Here is a 15,863-nt window from a genome sequence, read left to right on the forward strand (position 1 = left end):
CCAGGGCTTTGAAAAGGCCATTTTAGAGGCTTAATTATAGCCTGCTATCCGGTTGTTCAGTGATGATGTGACGAATCCTACTTCCGGGCCTAAAGTAGTCTGCGTTTAATATGGCATTTGTGTTGTTAACATGTTTAATGTTATGTATTTTCTTCTATTTGATCTCAAAAAGCTCCTAAAACAGTCAGTGATCACTGCTGACCTCCCTCGGCTTTTATTACCGCTAATCATTTATTTAAGCTCAGTTTTTAAAACCTTAGGATGTAACAACAGCCCAGTGGGAAAAAAAAGTTAGCTTGTTTATATTATGCTAACATAGCTGTGTCGCTAGCGGTCACGTAGCACATCATTATATACCAGCTAGCCAAACTTCAGTAACCCTACAAACGTCACTGCTGTTTAGTTTTCTGTCTTCATTTATGTTGGAAGTGATAACAGAGCTGTACGTTTTAATTTGTCTCCAAAACCCCGCAGTCAGGACATGCTATATTGTATTTGGATAGAAAACTAAACTATCGTATACACCAACCTGTAAATGCTCTTTTTGCACAATATTATTACTGGATTTTTGCACTAACTTCTTTACTTCCTAGTCTTCCTTAGATAGTTAGTTTTTTGTTAATTTATGTTGTAATTTATGTTAGGTCAGTTTGTCTTGTCTCTGCTAGCCAGCTAACTAGGCCTCTTAGTTGGCTAGTTTAGTGTTAACTTATGTTGTAAATTTATGTTGCATGTAGCACCTTGGTCCTGGAGGAACGTTGTTTCATTTCACTGTGAACTAAATGTATACGGTTGAAGTGACAATAAAGCCAACTTGAACTTGAACTTGAACAATGTACCACATCACATGCAGCAAAAACAGCCCCAGAGCATGATGTTACCACCACCATGCTTTACAGCATATACGGTGTCCAGTCATACCACTCGTAGCTCAATCTTTGTCTCGTCTGACAATAAAACTTTTCTCCAGAAAGCATTTGGCTCGGACATTTGGGCAGATGAAGATTTCAGTAAAGCTTGAGGGTGTTGATTTTGAAGGTGGTGTCTTCTTTCTGGGTGAGCACCCTCTCACCCCATGGCGATGTAAAGCTTATGGACAATGATGCTGCTGTTCCAACATACTCAGCAAGAGCACACGTTTTACTCACATCTTTAGCAGAAACGACTCTTGAGAATCTGCAAATTGTTTCCTGTGAAACTGCACCTAGTTTCCCGGTTTCAACACTAATGTCAAGCAACATGTAAACAAATAATCATTGAGCCTCATGCAGTCTCTGTTAGGGTACCTAGGTTTATTTATTAGGTGCTCTGTGTATTTTATATTTCCTAATCCATTATGCTTGTACTCGTGGGTTTATTCTGGATTTCTAGTCTTGGTGTCGCCCCTGTGCATCCTCCCCTGTTAGGTCAGTCCTGTCTTCATGCGCATCTGTCTGTTCCCCTAGTCAGTCTGCATCTCGGTGTACTTCCTGTTTTACTTTGATAGTCTCCCGTCAGTGTTCGTCATGTTCTGTTTTGCCCTCCCCCGTCTCGTCTGTCTTTCCCAGGTGTTTCCTCTTTGCCCTGTTCCCCTTTTGTATTTAGTTTCTGCGTCTTCCTCTGCTCATCATCACACTCTCCCTCATACCTCACTGTGTGTTCTGTCTGCCAGCCTGCCTGTTTGTTTAGTTTATTTGTGTTCCCAGTTTAGTTAGCGACAGTCTTCCAGGTGTTCAGCAATAAAGCTGTTTTTTGAGTTTACCTTTTGCCTGCATTTTGGGTCCTCCATTCCTGCCTGCCGCACACAGCCCGTGACAGACTCCACTAAACCCAAAGCTTATTGTCTCTGGTTATGATTCTATGCAAAAAATGTCAGAATCAGTGGATTTAAAGGCTCTCTGCAAATTCATCTGACTTTTGCTAACCTTTCAAGGTTTTGTGATCAAGTTGGATTTGAGAGACTGACAGAATTTGAAATGATGTACATTGTTTTAAAACCATTTCCTCAGAAGCAGAGTATAGAGAGGTCTACTGGGCTCAAGCTACAGTTTTCCATGGACCAACCCAAAGTATTTTTAATTGCTAAGAAATGACTACATCATACAGGGTGTTGAATGTTCGCATAGATGCTTATGACTAAGTGCTCATCACAAATAGTTGCTGAAACATGGTTTCCTTTTGTTTTGCACAGTTGACCACATCTACGCAAATGTGCAAGCAAGTTTACTGGAGGTGCAGAAAAAACTGGCTTCAGGGTGAAAAACCTCATCTAAACTTAGAATAACCTCTGCCACACTCACTTCATACTAGCGTAGATACAAAGTTGCAATAAACCACAGCCTCCAAATAAAATGAAAAGTAAAGCCATCCAAATATGCTGGTTTCATTTTTGTTACCAAGACGGACAAAAACTATTTCTGAGAACACTATCGGCTATTTTTACATGCTGGAAATGTCACCTTCGTGTTTGTCGTTTCTCTGACCCGCTTCACCCGTCTGTCTTCTCTGTATCCCACTCAGTCTGTGCTTAAAACCACAAATTTAACAAGAAAAAATGAAGACTCAAGTGAATCACACCCAGAGTCTGACTCTTTAAGAAATGTGTTTTCCTCATCTGCTCCTGTAATTTCATACCAGTCTGCATCTACTCTGACTAAATTGCCCTCTTGTATTCTTGCGCTTTGTGAAAAGCATGCTTTGCTATTTTCACATTCCCATATTTGTTTTCATGCTCTCAAATTCATGTTATAAGGGGTCAAATGAAATCTTGATATTTCTCAGTACTGTAGCAAACAAACTGTTTGCATACACATGGAAAAATTAGCTTGTTAGAGCTAACTGCAATGGCTGTTGAGAAATAGACAGAATTGTGTCTTCTAATACAATTCTCCTTTTATGCAAATAAACCAGTTAATACATAGATCTGTTTTCCTTTGAAACCTTCTAGCATAAAATAAATGGTCTGCTCTATAACATTCTTTGGTCAATACTTTTTTTTAAATCTGTAAATGTTTTTGTATTTGGAAATATTTATTGCAGGTAAACCATGTTCAGAGCAACAGTATCTGTGGGTGAAAGAAAGCACATCTCACTTGAAAGAATCGGTCTGGCAAACGCAGCAGCGATGTCGGGCCCACTGGCAAAACAACTCCAGGCTCTCGATGAAAATGTTTGAAGCACGCATAACTTTTGCTGTCTCACAACTTGATCCAGTTAAATATGTGCAAACGCACATTGGTGCCAGATTTGTTTTAACATGATTGTTGTGTTAATCTTTGTAATCTTTGTGCTCAAAGATGAATTGTAACTTTTTGAAATGAGGCTTTAAGGTATGAAAACTTGAATTTGTGGAATATATTGATAGATGTATGAAGATGATGTTCAACCTGTTACTCATAGATAGATCTCTAACACTTGGATGAATTGAAAAAACCTTTGTTTAACCAGCTTCTTACTCCTTGAGGATGTTATTTCCATTAATGCCATTACTTGTCATGACTAATGAAATATTCTTGAAAAAAAGAGTCTGAAATGTAGAAGCAGTGTTTTGTTTACCCTCTTAATAGGATGGTAAATGGCAGCCTGGTGCCGCACATGATCAACTGGTCACCTGCAAGTGTGAGTATCCCTGTAGAAGCTGTTTTGGCAGGTTGCTGAGTTTTCAGGTGTGTGTTAACACAATGCAAAGTAGGAAAGACATCAGCATTGATCTTAGATCAATAATTATATATGATACCAAAATAATGATAAATAATAATGGATTGCATTTATATAGCGCTTTTCGGGACCCTCAAAGCACTTTACAATACCACTATTCATTCACTCTCACATTCATACACTGGTAAAGGCAAGCTACAGTTGTAGCCACAGCTGCCCTGGGGCAGACTGACAGAAGCGAGGCTGCCATATCGCGCTATCAGCCCCTCTGGCCATCACCAGTAGGTGAAGTGTCTTGCCCAAGGACGCAAGTGTCTTGCCCAGACCGAGACTTTCCGAGCAGGGGCTCGAACCGGCAACCTTCCGATTACAAGACGAACACCCAACTCTTGAGCCACGATCTCCCCATGTAACAACGTCTTTTTAATCCAAATTTAAAGAAACTTTTAACAACCTTTTCAGCCAGTCACAATATCTTTTGACTAAAAATATATGCAATGTGTTTATTCATAATTTGTTTTCAATGGTTATGCTTAGATTGTCACAGCATTGGTTAAGGTGTCTCAATTATGAAATGAAAAATCTCGGTGACTTTAAGCAAGACACATTTACTTTTTTAACATACAAGTGTTTTCCAGGCACTAGTTTCATATTGGGGAACAGAACAGGATATTTTTAGGCAAGTCCAGCTTTGAGGAAAAACAGCCATTCAAGCACAACAGCTTAGTAAAGTGTAACAGAATGGGAATTGATATAAATACATTTAAAAAACACATAAAAGAACCGGTCAGCACTGACTGAATGCACTGCATGTATCGGACACACGAAGGCTGGTTACAACTGTTTTTATGCGCAGCTTTGGCGTTTGACATGATATAAAGACATGTTGACCTCTAGGAGAGAGATGAGCCACAGAGGAGGGGGGAGGTGAAGTCTGGAGCAAGCATGCGTCTGGGAACCAAGTGTGATTCACACGCTACTCATCCCCATACAACTCTGTTCTATAAAGAGCCTGAGGCACTTCACTAAGAGGGGGGCTTTGTTTGGAGTCCTCTGAGTATTTGTGAGTGAGAGTTTAAAAAAAAAAAAAAAGACCTCCCATGAAACAAATGTACACTTCATTTGTTTCCACCTGACTGATCAAGGGTTCATCATTTATTCATTTTCTTTGTTTTACTGACTCAACACCCTGGAGGAAGAGGTCAGAGATATTATCTGTTTCACCAGGAATTGAGCACAAGACAATGCTACATTCTTAATAATGAACAAAGCGCTCATTTTGTTTTGTTTTTTAACCTGAGTGTGCTCCCTGTGTACAGGTTGTAGGAGGCATGACACAAGGGAGCCACACGCAATATGAGACTATTACCGATCAGTACAAATCACACCACCAGACATGATATTGCATTAGATGGCTGACAATGAGAGTCTGACATCCACATGCTCACATGCACCTCCTTCAGATAATAGCTCGGGAAAGTTAAGGGCTGCAGTGCATGGGTGAAGGGGAAAAGCGTTGACCTCTGATGTTTCACCATAAGTGGAGAAGTGTAACAATTTGAAGAGGGGTGTTATATAATGCACCTGCTCTTGCCTTCTGTTGGGCACCTAAAAATGACAGACAGCTCCATGTAAATTGCCTCACTGACACTTCTAAATTTATTTCAGGCCTGTTTTTCAACAACCAGCATTAAATTAATCTGGAAATACTTAAATTTAAAAAAAAATTACAAGAGGAGCATGCTAGTATTCTGAGTGACCACGCCCATTGAAAGGTTGACCTTCATTCACAGAACCATGGTTACCTTGGTAACCCTCTGCTCTCATCATTGGGCAGTTACTGGAAGGTGAGTTTACATGTTCCTTCTTTGATATGACTTATTTGATTCCCAAGCTGAGAAAAAAAATGTTTACTTCATCTTCACCCATCATCACTAGTGTCAAGTAACAGATTACTACTATGATATATACTATTCGTATTAAAACAGCTAATCAAACAGGTGCATTATATAAGCTCTTCAATTTCGTCTGAATGCATGCTCAATCATCCAGGTAAGTAAATCTCCCAAAGTTGATTCTGTTCGTCTGGACAGTGGGAGACATCCAGATGAACAGAATCAACTTTTGGAGAAGCTCTTCAATTATTTGTATAATTATTTGTATTTGTATTCGTATGGCAGAAAATTAATCAAAATTGCTTTTATGTGCAGAATTACGTAGCCACCTGACAGAAATGCAATTTGCACCAAAGCCCAAAACAACAACAAAAAAATGCTCTAAAACCATTGTGTCAAGGCTGAAAGGACAAAAATGCAATATGCTAAGGTCTCATTCATCAAAAATACTTTATTTAAGCTGGAAAAAAGGCAAATGCATCAAACAGACAAAAGAAATCATGGAAGGTAACAGTCTTTAGAGCAGGGCGATATGACCAAAAATATTTATCACGATATACATTTGAAAATTTGCGATAATGATATAACTGACAATATAATTGACACTAGACAAAACAATTTACAACTCCACAACTTTATTAGTGCAAAAAAAAACATGGATGTATTTTCACTTAAACAAGCAGCTGTTTTTTATGTGCATTAAAGTTATATAAAAATTTAACAGTGCAAATGCAAATTCCTTGCTGACAGTTTAACCAAAAAGGCATTTCCAGTGGAAATTGGCCGACATATCCTCAGCATAACCATGTATAATATCCACAAAACTTAAAAAGGGGTTATACACACACAATACGGTAATATTATGTTGAAGCACAGTACGTATCACTCCGCGAGGTGCCTGCAGTAATGCTCCGACAATCCATCAAGCGGTGCGGCTTCGTAGCTTAGCAAAGTCGTACTAAAACATTTGACAGATTTTTGAGCGCCGTTTACCACATAAAATCATTTCGAGGTCAGTAAACACAACCAGGCAAGGCACACGGGATTATAAGGGGCACTGTCGATTGTCAGAAAAATCAAAGGATTGATTTTAAGTGTAATAACGACGGCCCGCTAGCATGCTCTACCAAAAATAGTGCTTTGTTGTGTATCTGACGGACGAAAGCTAAACCAGTTCCACACCACTGAAGCTGGAGCATTTTTACAAACCACTTCTGTTTCATCCGTTTCATTCAACGATCCACTTTCGCTCTTCTCATTCTCTGTCGCCGCTGTCATACTTTTTCCGCCATGTGCGTATGAAAACAAAGGCACTGCGCATGCGCGTTTTACCCATATTCTATCGCGATATTTCATTTTCTTATTGTTGCCCATTATTATACCGGTATTACCGTGATCCCTAACAGTCTTTGTCACACTGTAACATATTGGAGTATTTATACACATCAAACTGACTTCAGTGACCAATTTTTAGAGGCTTTGGACCCCCTCCTTTTGTGGGGATAACATCAGTTACAAGCTGTGAAACCCGCAATGTTCAGGCACTGTGGTTGAAAGACTGGAGCATTTTCAGTTGCAAAGTGCAAGTGTTACTCCTCATTAACATAACAGTCACTAAAACGAATGCTTGTTCTTAAATAACAGGCTACTGCATGGATTTAGTGCAACGTTTAAAGGAGAGCTAAAAAGATAGGCCACCCCTGCCTACTTGTTTACCCACTGCCTTATCTTTGTGAATGATAAGAAGTGATCTCATGGTAAGACTGACAAAGAGAGAGTGCAAATCCAGTCACTCAGACAGACAGACTGTCAGAGTTTCGCTTAGACGGTGATCAATCTTCTGGAAAACCAGAGGCAGACAGAAGGAGGAGCCTTTAGATGAAATCATCTAAATTACTGGACGATTTAGCAATATTTGTGGTAATTTCAAATTTAAAAACAGCTATGAAAGTCTCAGCTGGAAAATATGTGAAAGCATCCCTGTTTTTAAAAAAAAAAAACATTGTATTTGCACTTTGAAACAGGCCGATCACAGTTGTTTACTGCATGGAATTAGGGCAGTTCCCACTGAGACTAATCATTTTCTTTAGTAATTATATGTTCACTCTCTTGAATAGTAGTAATGTGGAATAAATAAACCTGCAGATTGGATTTAACTCATAGTGGCTTAATGAAGTGTATCTATTTTGCTATTGCCCATTTTAATGGTATGTCACATCACCTCTAGTAGCCTACATGACTCGCTCTCAGCAGCCCTAGAGGGATATCCAATTACCTTGTGATCTGTGGTTTCTCTCTCTCTTTTGTTTTCTCTTGTGCTTTTTTTTTTTCAGTCTCTTACCTCAGTTGGTTTCTGACTGCTGGTTATTACTCGCTGGTCCTGTCAGTACACTCTTGTACAGTCATTTCAGACAAGGTTCTGTTGTGAAACCGTACAAGTAAACCAAACTAGTTGTATAAAGCATCTCACTGGCTCTTTTTTACTAATTGCGGGGCTGTATGACTTCACATTTGTTGAGGGAGACAGAAAAGACGTGGAACAAGTCTAACCATGAAATCTGAGTCAGTTTTGAAACAGATGTTTTAGAAACTTGTAGCATGAAAAAGAAACAGATACAGTCAGTGAAGCAGAACAAGCAAAGTCCATTAGTCAGCACATCTTAAAAATGACATATAATAGAGAACTTCTAAAAAAGTATTTTACACACTCAGTTCTTAGTTGGGTCGACTTTAACAGGAATTCCTGCATCATTGCAGCGTGGTATGGACATCAGCCAGTGCTGAGCTGTTACTGAAGCCCACATCGTTTTTATAACAACAGATATATATGGTATATGGTATATTTCCCCATTCATTACATTTGATAGTTATTTTTAACTTTAAAGACCATAATCCATTATTTTTATGTGCAATATTGCATCAGGATATATACACTTTCTTGAATTTTTTTCACCGTGTGTGTCTCTGATCTGTGCTTAAAGTCCAAGTAATAGATTCAGTCTCTGATTTTGACACAAAGCTCAGAGTGGGTGCATAAATGTTAATACGATTAAATAAAAAAAAATCAAAGTGTTCCTACATGATCAAAGCCCCCTGTGAACCCATGAACTCACACATGCTGCTACGGTAGTTGATCCTGCTCTGACCTGAGCATCTGTAGACCACTAATGCCTCTGGCAGATGGTTTGTGTGTGTGTGTGTGTGTGTGTGTGTGTGTGTGTGTGTGTGTGTGTGTGTGTGTGTGTGTGTGTGTGTGTGTGTGTGTGTGTGTGTGTGTGTGTGTGTGTGTGTGTGCACATCTGTGAAGATATTAACATTCATGTTTGTGTTTATTTGTGTTAGTTATTCAAGCAGAACAGCGCCCCAGGACAAACAGGTCAATAGTGTGTCTGTGAGTCAAATCAAAAACTAAACTGCTGATATGCCTGACTGCAGAAATCTATCAGCTTTCAGTGAGACTGTAAATAGACACTTTCTCTGAATAACCATATAAGATTTTAAGTGCTTCTTGTTAGTATTCCATGTAGATTTATCATGCAAATTATGCAATATTATAGGATGATTTCTGATTAGCAAGCAAGTGCAAAATTGATTTTAATCAAACTAGGACGCCTCAAATATAGACCCAGAGCAAAGCAGCAGGACTTGCAATACTTTGATTTAAATTACCATATTACCATACGGTTTTATTAAAATGTCATGCTATGAAAAACACTGACTCAAATTTTGGTCAGTCTATGCCTTTAAATACCACAAATCCCACAAATATCTACCAATCACAGCTGATGCAAAACCAAAAATTAGCAGGAAACCATATCAGTATTTATAGTAACCGTTTTCTTCTAAATTTTGCAGTGCGCCTATATATTTTTAGTTTATCCATCAAGTTTGTATGGCTCTTGACACATTCATGTTAACTAGCTCACAAGTTGAAGAAAATCACAGTCATGCTTATAAGAAAATACACCCTGTTTTAATTCTAAGGTTTTTCACAGCAGGACATTAAATCAATCTGGTGCTTACCAGGTTATGTGCCATGTATTGTGGTACATCTGTGGTTGCAGGTATGCAGATTTCTTAAACAAAATGTAACCTATATTGAGGTGAAGGAAATAATTATACATTATAAACTCCACGGAAGAAAGAAACTACACTGAGATCACATACAGAAGAAGAAATACATAAAACAGTATGACTCAGCAAAAGAGCTAAGACAAACTGAGGCTTTAAGCATACACGCGAGGTAAATCAAGGGAAGTGGACAAAGGAGGGTGATAAGACACAACTAAAATGAATTGAACACAAGGAAGACAAGGAAGTAAAATTGCAGGGTACAAGAGACAAATTACCATTACAGTAAATCAGGAAGGGGATAACTGAAAACAGTGAATATGGAGAACTCAACACAGGAAGGGGAACAAAATCTCATAGGAAACAAACAGTAACCAAAAATCGAACTAATGGGAAGTGAGAACACGGAATACAAGAAAACACATTAAAAAACAAATCAGCATCCAAAACCATGAAACCCTAATGAACAAAAGTAAATCAACCCCTGAAGAACAATTAAACTCAACTACAAATTGCCGGACGCCCTTCCTGATGCAACCAGTAGGGCTTTGCAAAATGGGGATCTTTCACTTGTCAGGCAAGTGTGTAAACCACTACATTACAGGCCAGCTAGCTTCCTCTGTGACAGTTATCTGATAATGTTTAACCTTTTGCAACAAGCGCGTGCTCCCCTGCTTCTTTTTTTTCTTTCTTTTAACTTTGAGCTATGCTTTGTGTAGAAAATCATGAGTTTTAATCTGTCTCATCGGCAGTCTTTTGAATCTAAGGTCACAGATTGTCCTGGATTACATAAGTGCCATTGTAAAGGCTTGGCCACACTATAGGCTACAGTATATCCTCTGACTAAATTGCATTGAGATTATGTAAGAAATTCCCCCCATCTCTATCAACAAATGATGTGTTCTGAAATGTCTCAGTGTTTAATTTGTTTCATAATCAGATAGTCAGCCTGTAAGGACAGGTATAGGAATGCTTCAGAGGACACAGCGAGAAATATGACTGCGTAGCTGATAGAAGAGTTTACAGAGTGGGTTTGTGCGTATTGTTTTCATCTGTGTGTAACGTATGTGTGTGTTTGTGTGTGGGGTGTGGCTCTGCCTTGCATTACCTTTGCATTCCAAACTACACCAACTCAACTGCACGAATGCTATGGCAACTCACAAGGCACTATAAATCAGACACCCACCTCTCCTTTGAACACGCTATTAATTCCTGCTGCCTGGGTCTCAGAGGCATACGGTTACACAAGGGGGATACCTTTGAATGCTCAGGTTTTAAGAGGGACAACCCGTAGAGAATAAAGCGAGTCCTGAGGTCCCCCTCTCGCTCTGTGTAGTGTTTCCGACAAGCAGTAAACAGACTGACTGCAAACAGAGGTTTCTCCATTCTTTCATCATTTCTTTCAAGCACCTGTTGAAAATGTTCCAATTTCACTTTTTTCTTTATGTAATTTTATTTTCAGCTGAGGGAAGTATTGAGTTTCAAATGAAAAGTTGAATGTCTCCAGTGATGGCTTAAAGAGTAATCTTCGCATGCAAGGCCAAATGCAAACAAAGACCTTTTGGCGTTGTGACAGGATATCTTTTTATGGGGCCTCCTGTGGTAATGGGAAGTGACACTCATGAACAGACAGAAACCTGAGCAGCACAGTACCTGGTTTGTGAATTAGCCCAAACAAACTGAGTGAGAGTGCAAAAGCTCTGAACCTCTCCTTCTGGCTAGGGTATTTGTGTAATGTGAAGAGGCTTCACAATTAGCAAAAAACAGTGCCTGCTCATGTGTACTGAATGGCATGGGAAATGACCAAAACAGCATTTCATTAAGTTCTTGTAACCACGTCATTTGATATGTGCTGCTTTTGTTTTAACTATTCCCCACCCGCTTTGGGGCTGAATGTCAGCAGAGCGCTGGAGAGGCAGCCCTGAATGCATCTTCAGGGAACTTGTGATGTGGGTCACGATTGATCAAGCAAATGTGTTGTCACACCACAGCAAGCATCAATAATCACAGCAGTACGTGCCATTTTACAAACAGGACCATCAATAATCGAAAAAACGGGGCATTGGAGAGCACTTCTTGTACCAATAAAAACGGGATACAAACACATTAACTTTTAGGACATGTACAAGTTGAATGTACGGCTGAATGATTAAATTGCAGGTCATACAATTCTACAATGAAAAGGACAATGAGAACATAATACCAACGCTTTACTATCTATGGGTCTGAAAATCTTCCCAACTTAAATGTCTGCATGTGCCTTACATATAACCAACCCCACACTGGTATACACTCAAAAACGGTTTATTACTGAAAACATACTGATACAGCCTATGTGTCTATACAAACAGTGCTCCTTATTCTACACAGAGTCACTCACTGCACTACAGTACATGCTTAAAGGGATGCTGTAAATAGTAAATGGCCTGTATTTTGTATAGCGCTTTACTAGTCCCTAAGGACCCCAAAGCGCTTTACACATTCAGTCATCCACACATTCACACACTGGTGATGCCAAGCTACATTGTAGCCACAGCCACCCTGGGGCACACTGGCAGAGGCGAGGCTGCTGGACACTGGCGCCACCGGGCCCTCTGACCACCACCAGTAGGCAACGGGTGAAGTGTCTTGCCCAAGGACACAACGACCGAGACTGTCAGAGCCGGGGCTCAAACCGGCAACCTTCCGTTTACAAGGCGAACTCCCAACTCTTGAGCCACAATCTGTAAGTCAACATTTTAACAACCGGCCTGAAGATGGACTTTAAAAGAAGCACTGATGTGTTTTTTGGTATTTTTTGTTTTTGTTTTTCCTAAAAAAAATTTAAAGAGCAGGAAATGTGGTTTTGATATTTAAAAAAAATTCTGAATTAAGTAAGACAATTATGATGAGGAAATACACAGTGCTGTGCAAGTCTTGAGTTACCCTCTTCATTTTTTACATGTGGTTAAAAGTGCTCAAAGTGCTCTGAAGCAATAGTTCTCGAGGCTTTCTGAATGACTTTCAAAGTTTTTCTTTGGACATTAGCTGCCTTTCCACTCTCATTTCCAGTCCCAGCCTTGTACCAGATCATTTCCAGAGTGATTTTTTGTTTGTTTGATTCGTAAACCATTAAACACCGACCGCTGAAGCACCCAAGTATAAAAAGGACACCTAACACCTAACTAATTTCTTCCCATTTCTTTAGCTGAAGTTATGAAAAATTACAGCAATAACACAGTTTGACAGTCCAAGTATTTTGGACCAACAAGGTAATTGCCTAATGGGCTATTAGCAGACAATTTGGCATATCTCAGTATACTGGGCAGTGTGTCCTTAAAAACATGACCTGACATGACCAGGCCTGAAAAGACAGCAGACGAACAATACCTGAACATCATATCTATAAGAAATGGGAAAATAATGCGCAGACCTAAAATAAGACCTGAGAGATCTATTCAAGCCTTCAACTGATCCATCTACTGTTCATTTATAACTGTCAAGAAACCATCTTAATGAAGAGAAACAGGGGGAAAAGTCTGAGACGCACCAAATTATACAAGAAGAAGCTGCAACAGTTTTTACATAGTGATGAGTCCAAATTTGAAACTTCTGGTGCAAATCATCATCGGTGTGTATGGAGGTAGTCAGAATAGAGGTACAACAGTGAGTTTCTGTAGCCATCTGGAAACCAATCTAGAGACTCTGTCATGGTTTGAGGCTACATTACGGCCAGTGGTGTTCGGGATATTGTAAAAATTTAAAAGTGCTCCACTGCAAAGCATCTGATTGGCAAAATCTTCATTTTTCAGCATGAAGACCTCAACATTATTGAAGCAGTGTGGGATCATGTGAAGCAGCCGACATCCAAAGAAGAGCTTTGAATGCTCTTCAAGAAGCCTGGAGATTGTTCCTGAAGACTACTTACAGAAATGGGAGGAAAGCTTGGCTCAGAATAAAGGTGTTCAGACTAAATATTGACTTTCAAGCTCCTTAGTTTCCAAAAAACGACTGCACCTTTTTCCCATTACCGTACATACATGTGCGTCTATGTATTAAAAGAAGAAAACCTAATAGCAAGACATATATTTTATTGAATATTCAATTTGGACTGGCTTTCTAGCTGAATAATAGGAACAGTTTTCACATTATTTCTTTCATTTTACAGCCCAGTAATTCACTCTGCAGCGCATTAATGTAAAACTGCGAGCTTCTTAGCTGTATAGTCTACTTTATTATCACTCTACTTATCAGGACTGACAGTGCTGTTTCTGTCTGACCTCAGTAATGTCTTTAATTACCAGAGGACTATTTCTTCTATTTCCTTCTATTTCTTGCTACTTTGCATTAAAACCCAGTTATCTTCTCTGTGAATTTAATTTTAAAGGATTGCCCCTTTAGTAATTCACAGGGAAGCGAGAGCGGGTAGAGTGGTGTTATTTCCAGCAGCAGATTGGACACATAGATGTGGGTGTTTAAAGCCTAAATCCGTCTTGCCCTGCGTATAAAAATGCACTAACATTAGCGTTACAGAGTCATTTTAATTAATTTATTCTGTACCTGTGTGGAAGTGATGATGGTGTAGAAGTAAAGGGACATCAGGAGGGAAAACAACCTACATCATGCAGAGGTGTCAAGGCCATGCTCATATTTCACTATCCTCGTGTTGTATCTGTGGCTGGGACCTGGGCAATGTGTGACTGGCTCTTTTCCAACAGCATCCTCATGTCGCAGCGTATAGGGACGTTAGCTCCATCTGAGTCTCCTGAGCTGCATACACAAACTCAGTGCAGCCTGCAGCATGCCAACAAACTGCTAATTCAACAGTGTTGATAGTATGGCAGAGGTCCTTCATACCAGCCAAATTACCATTCACTGGCTTTGGCTTTCTTCCTAATTTATAGCATCATTGTAAAAGTTAAGCAGCTAAAAATGCTTTATAGAGCACACTGTACTCAATCCCAACAACAAGCTCATAGCACATTTCGGTTATCAGTCATAAGGAATTTATTGTACATTTCATTAGTATACTAGACAGTATAGTATAGTAGACATAGTGTATTTAGTGGAAATAACAGAAGACTCTATACAGTCATGCAAAGAAAATGCTTTATACAGACGAAGGTCACTCATATCCTGTTTCTATAGGAATTAAGAAGGTAAGTCACAGCCAGGTGCTGCTAATAAATACACTTAACTGATTATCAGCTGGTGTAGGCGCCTCTGTAAGAGCAGAGGTTTTGGCAGTTTGCTAGTCTGAAGGTTTCAGGAGTGTGTAAACACAATGCTACAATATCCCTAGAAGTGGATGTCCCAGCAAATTTACCTCAAGGTAAGAGAATGCAATTATCAGAGAAACAAGAAAAAAACATCTCAGGTATTAGTTATCATGTTAAATATTAAAGTTCACAACAGCGCAATTAGAAAAAAGACTGAACAAGTTTGACAAGTTTGGAAGAATTGCCAGGAGCAAGTTTCTCCAAAAAGAGCATTGCAGCACATCATAGGTTTACAAAGCTGCATCGGAACAAACCTGGCTGAAACTGGGTCACACAGCAGGACAATGATCCCAGCGCATCGGCAGCTTTACAGCAGAAAAGAATCAAGGTGTTGCAATGGCCCAGTCAAAGTCCTGACTCCAAACTGGTTGAAATGCTGTAGCCAGGCCTTGAATAAAAGCCCTTAAACTTCAATAAACTGATGCAATTTTGGAAATAGCGAGCCAAAATTCCTCCGCAGCGATGTGAGAGACTGATAAAGTCACACAGAAAACAATTGCTTCAAGCTGCCTCAAGCTCCTGAGTCATGATGTGTACTGTTTTTCACTGGGCGCCCTGCTACTCAAGGAGCCACACCCCTTAGTGATGCTTATCATTAAAACTTAGTGAGTTATAAGTAAATGAACCCCTAACAAAGGGGATAATATGCTGTAGAAACCAACACTTTTTTGTAGCAGGCTGCAAACATGTTAATTCCTGTTGTAAAGTTGGGCATTTTAACACAGTAGTCTCAGGGAGAATGACTTCCTTTTGGGACCTGCCTCATGTGGTGATTAAAGGAACTCCAATTATCCTCATCCTTTTTTTGGTACATCTGCTTGACTTTTAAGAGGTTTCTGCTTGGATATAACATGAATTAGGAAGAATTGAGTGAAATCACATTTCCCCACACACTTGTTATTCAGACATTCGGTGTGGAAAACTTCTTGTAGTAATGCAGTGTTTCCGAGCGGTCCTATCCGTCTGCTGTGTTCCTCTCATTTGGATGTTCCCACAGTATCTC

The sequence above is a fragment of the Rhamphochromis sp. 'chilingali' genome (assembly GCF_963969265.1).
Source record: "Rhamphochromis sp. 'chilingali' genome assembly, chromosome: 2".
NCBI lineage: Eukaryota > Metazoa > Chordata > Actinopteri > Cichliformes > Cichlidae > Rhamphochromis > Rhamphochromis sp. 'chilingali'.